Raw genomic sequence first — 6,006 nt, 5'->3', positions numbered from 1 at the left:
GAAGGCAGGAACGGGGTACTGATTGTGAATGATCAGCCATGATCACATTGAATGGCGGTGCTGGCTCAAAGGGCCGAATGGCCTATTGTCTATTGACTAATGTCTATTGTCTATTGCCTGATGTTCTTTTCATCTGTAGGTATCCAGCCACCTGCTGTCCTTTCAACGAATGCTGGTCAAGTTAATCTTTTCCAAATATCCATTAGCGGAACATGCAAAACCTAACTGGGTGTAACCTAAAATACCACTGACATCCTCTAGATTTCTCTGAGATTCCTCTTGATCCTCCTAAGGTGCAGCTAATTCAGCAACAGAATTTTCAGACATGGCTGCCCACCCTCCAAAATGACTCGGTGTTTGTCCCGTTGAATCTATGCCAGGTCGAGGAGAAATCCCATCACCCTCTCTACCACATTTATTTCCTGTGACTTACTTTTTCTTTGTGTTATTGACAACTTCTTTATTGTCCGATCGCCAACCCACGCAATGGGAAATTTAGTGTGGCCAATTAACCTAGCCACCAGCAGGTCTTTGGGATGTGGAAGGAAACCAGAGCACCCATATAAAACCCACAAGGTCAATGGATTTTGCGTGCAAAAACCTGCACAAAGAACGACAAAGGTCAAGAAAAAAACAAGAGCAGCTGGAGGAATCCAGTAGGTCAGGCAGCACCTGAAAGCAAGGAAATGGACAATGGACAATTTAGGGTATGACACTTCATCTCGACCAAAAGAGTAGAGAGGGGAAGTAGCCAGTACAATGACTTGGAGGGAGAGATGATTGGTAAATAATGATAAGATGGGGGAGGCAAGGGTGAAATAGAGCAACAGAGGTGAAAGCTGCAGATCCTGGAATCTGATAGGAATAGACAATAGACAATAGACAATAGGTGCAGGAGTAGGCCATTCAGCCCTTCGAGCCAGCACCGCCATTCAATGCGATCATGGCTGATCACTATCAATCAGTACCCCGTTCCTGCCTTCTCCCCATACCCCCTCACTCCGCTATCCTTAAGAGCTCTATCCAGCTCTCTCTTGAAAGCATCCAACGAACTGGCCTCCACTGCCTTCTGAGGCAGAGAATTCCACACCTTCACCACCCTCTGACTGAAAAAGTTCTTCCTCATCTCCGTTCTAAATGGCCTACCCCTTATTCTCAAACTGTGGCCCCTTGTTCTGGACTCCCCCAACATTGGGAACATGTTATCTGCCTCTAATGTGTCCAATCCCCTAATTATCTTATATGTTTCAATAAGATCCCCCCTCATCCTTCTAAATTCCAGTGTATACAAGCCCAATCGCTCCAGCCTTTCAACATACGACAGTCCCGCCATTCCGGGAATTAATCTAGTGAACCTACGCTGCACGCCCTCCATAGCAAGAATATCCTTCCTCAAATTTGGAGACCAAAACTGCACACAGTACTCCAGGTGCGGTCTCACCAGGGCCCGGTACAACTGTAGAAGGACCTCTTTGCTCCTATACTCAACTCCTCTTGTTACGAAGGCCAACATTCCATTGGCTTTCTTCACTGCCTGCTGAACCTGCATGCTTCCTTTCATTGACTGATGCACTAGGACACCCAGATCTCGTTGAACTCCCCCTCCTCCTAACTTGACACCATTCAGATAATAATCTGCCTTTCTATTCTTACTTCCAAAGTGAATAACCTCACACTTATCTACATTAAACTGCATCTGCCATGTATCCGCCCACTCACACAACCTGTCCAGGTCACCCTGCAGCCTTATTGCATCTTCCTCACAATTCACACTACCCCCCAACTTAGTATCATCTGCAAATTTGCTAATGGTACTTTTAATCCCTTCGTCTAAGTCATTAATGTATATCGTAAATAGCTGGGGTCCCAGCACCGAACCTTGCGGTACCCCACTGGTCACTGCCTGCCATTCCGAAAGGGACCCATTTATCCCCACTCTTTGCTTTCTGTCTGTTAACCAATTTTCTATCCATGTCAGTACCCTACCCCCAATACCATGTGCCCTAATTTTGCCCACTAATCTCCTATGTGGGACCTTGTCGAAGGCTTTCTGAAAGTCGAGGTACACCACATCCACTGACTCTCCCTTGTCAATTTTCCTAGTTACATCCTCAAAAAATTCCAGTAGATTTGTCAAGCATGATTTCCCCTTCGTAAATCCATGCTGACTCGGAACGATCCCGTTACTGCTATCCAAATGCTCAGCAATTTCGTCTTTTATAATTGACTCCAGCATTTTCCCCACCACTGATGTCAGACTAACTGGTCTATAATTACCCGTTTTCTCTCTCCCTCCTTTCTTAAAAAGGGAGGGGAAGAATGACAGTGAATGGAGGGTGGTGACAGATGGGAACAACAGAGGGAGAAGAGGGTGAAAGGTTAGAAATAAGGGTCTAGAAATAAGTATCTAGTGGCTGGAGTGGGGGAGGGGGAATCAAAACAGGTTTATTTGGAGTCTGGGTGGAGAGGACAATAGACAATAGGTGCAGGAGGAGGCCATTCGGCCCTACGAGCCAGCACCACCATTCAATGTGATCATGGCTGATCATTCTCAATCAGTACCCCGTTCCTGCCTTCTCTCCATACCCCCTGACTCCGCTATCCTTAAGAGCTCTATCTAGCTCTCTCTTGAATGCATTCAGAGAATTGGCCTCCACTGCCTTCTGAGGCAGTGAATTCCACAGATTTTACAACTCTGACTGAAAAAGTTTTTCCTCATCTCCGTTCTAAATGGCCTACCCCCTATTCTTAAACTGTGGCCCCCTGTTCTGGACTCCCCCAACATTGGGAACATGTTTCCTGCCTCTAACGTGTCCAACCCCTTAATAATCTTATATATTTCGATAAGTTCCCCTCTCATCCTTCTAAATTCCACTGCATACAAGCCTAAATTCCAGTCTTTCAACATATGACAGTCCTGCCATTCCGGGAATTAACCTAGTAAACCTACGCTGCATGCCCTCAATAGCAAGAATATCCTTCCTCAAATTTGGAGACCAAAACTGCACACAGTACTCCAGGTGCAGTCTGGGTGGAGAGGGTAATAAGGTGGTGTGACGGAGGGCCGAGGTAAACAGGTGGAGAGGGTAAAGGTTAGCTGACACTGGAGAATTCAAAGGTCATGCTTCATGTTGAAGCCACCCCAGGCTGAATATGAGGTGCTCGTTACTCGGGTTTGTGTGTGGCAATGGAGGAGGCCAAGGACGTATATGTCAGGAAAGAACTGTTGTGAAAACGTCACCCATTCCTTCTCTCCAGAGATGTTGCCTGTCCCGCTGAGCTACTCCAGCATTTTGCGTCTACCTTCGAAGTATATGTCAGTGTGGGAGTGGGACGGGGAATTAAAACGGCTGGCAACTGGGAGATCTAGATGTTAACAGGGGACAGAACACAAGTTTCGGCAAAGCAATCACCTAGTCTGCATTTTCTTTTAGATTTAGATTTTTAGATTTAGAGATACAGCGCGGAAACAGGCCCTTCGGCCCACCGGGTCCGCGCCGCCCAGCGATCCCCGCACATTAACACTACCCTACACCCACTAGGGACAATTTTTTACATTTGCCCAGCCAATTAACCTACAAACCTGTACGTCTTTGGAGTGTGGGAGGAAACCGAAGATCTCGGGAAAAAAACCCACGCAGGTCACGGGGCGAACGTACAAACTCCGTACTGACGCCGCCCGTAGACGGCCGTAACTCACCGGCGCAGAGGAAGCCTCATTGGAAAGCGCCAAATGCAATAGACGAGGTTGGAGGAGATACAGGTGGGTCTCCGTCTCACCTGGAAGGCATGCTTAAGCCCCTGGATGGTGATGAAGAAGGTGTTACACATTCTACAGTTGCAGGGAAAAGTGCCTGGGGAAGGACAGGTAGGGAGAGACGAGTGAGCATGGAAGTCTCGGAGACTTCCACCAGGGAAAGCAGAAAGGGCTGGGGAGGGAAAGTTGGGTTCACGTTGTAGCTTGTGTAAATGTCAAAGAATGATGCACTGAATATGGAGGTTGGCTAGGTGAAAGGTGAGAATGAAGAGAAACTCTACTATGGGGTGGCATGGTGGCGCAGCGGTAGAGTTGCTGCCTTACAGCGAATGCAGCGCCGGAGACTCAGGTTCGATCCTGACTACGGGCGCCGTCTGTACGGAGTTTGTACGTTCTCCCCGTGACCTGCGTGGGTTTTTTCCGAGATCTTCGGTCTCCTCCCACACTCCAAAGAGGTACAGGTTTGTAGGTTAATTGACTGGGTAAATGTTTTAAAAAATTGTCCCTAGTGTGTGTAGGATAGTGTTAATGTGCGGGGATCGCTGGGCGGCGCGGACTCGGTGGGCCGAAGGGCCTGTTTCCGCGCCGTATCTCTAAAAAAATCTAAATCTACTGCTGTTCTGTCTGGGAGAAATGGGGTGAGAACAGAAGAGCGGGAAATAGAGGCGATACAAATGTGGGTTTGGTCAAACACAGTGGGGGATAGACCCGAAAAAGGAGTATCTTGCGCCTCAGATGCTACTAAAGTTTCTGAATGTGTGTTGAATATGTATGTGTGTTCGTTTCAGAACTGAGGGTACCACATGGTTTGAATTTGATATAATGATGTACCAGCCACTGATGTAGTGAGCTTTCTGCCTCAGTAAGAAACAACACAAAAAGCCCCATTAGACATTATAGTTGACAGCACTGATCCATTGCAGAAATAGTTTGTGCCAACATCCATAGGGTGCATCTGTCCTAGCTGCCTATAATTTCTTGGCAAACAGCTTAAGGGAACTTTATCATGAAGGACCTTCAATTCTTTGTGTACATTATCATGAAGACAGATGAGAAATGCTAAATATACAGCAACTGCTAGGTTCATAAAGGCCAAATAAAATGAATAACATAATAAATCCTTAGAAATGTGTTTTAAGCATAAGTGGTGGCACTAGCAATGCCTGCCTCGCCAATAGTCTGTCTGTCCCTTTCTTTCTTTGTGTTTTAATAGTATGTGTTAAATGTATGTTTTTAGTGTTCTTTAGCTTGTTTTATGTGGGGGGTGGGGGGGGGGTCAGGGGAAACTTTTTCTAATCTCTTACCTGGACGGAGATGCGTTTTTTTCCGTCCGCACTGTGGCCTAATATTGAGGAGTTGGCGGCCTTTGCTGGAGACCGACTTTTGAGAGCTCCACCGCGCGTGCCTACGGGACTTTAACATTGCGGAGCCCGCCATCCTTTGCCAGGGCTCGACCTCGGAGCTCCAACCATGGGATCGACTTCAGGAAGCAAAGCGGTACACATACCCCAGTTTGCAATGACGGTGCTGAAGTAGAGATGGTTGAAAACGTGGGTGCCTCCGGACTTAATATCGTGGAGCTCTCTGTCTAGTCAGAGCCCGACTTCGGGAACTCCAAGCCGCTGGAGCTTCGACCGGCCCGACGTGGGAGCTCCGATCGCCCCAAAGGATGGTTCGACTGCCCCGACCGCGGGAGAATGAAGAGGAAGTAGATTGGACTTTTTTGCCTTCCATCACAGTGAGGAATGTGGTGAATCCACTGCGGTGGATGCTTATGTTAACTTTTATGTAGTTGTGTGTCTTGGTTTTTTTTCCGTATGGCTGTATGGTGATTCGCATATCACTGTACCTTAACTGGTGCATGTGACAATAAAAGACCTTTGAAACCTTTGGAGGAAGTAGAGGCGTTGGTATTTATTTCACAAAATGCTGGAGTAACTCAGCAGGTCAGGCAGCATCTCAGGAGAGAAGGAATGGGTGACGTTTCAGGTCGAGACCCTTCTTCAGACTGAGACGTTGGTGTGCCTTCTTGGCCGTTGCTTCAATATGGATGGTCCAGGAAAAGTTGTTGGTGATATTGATTCCGAGGAATTAGAATTTGTATATACCCTCTACCCAAATTTCCTCAATATTTATGCTGCACATATTTTAATTTTACCATGCACGCACTGAATAACACAAGGAAAATTAGTCATGTTTTCTTAACATTGAAAATTAAATGAAAGGCATTTCATTCTTTTCAAAACAAA

The sequence above is a fragment of the Rhinoraja longicauda genome, chromosome 32 (assembly GCF_053455715.1).
Source record: "Rhinoraja longicauda isolate Sanriku21f chromosome 32, sRhiLon1.1, whole genome shotgun sequence".
Classification (NCBI taxonomy): Eukaryota; Metazoa; Chordata; class Chondrichthyes; order Rajiformes; family Arhynchobatidae; genus Rhinoraja; species Rhinoraja longicauda.
This window is presented reverse-complemented; position numbering follows the sequence as displayed.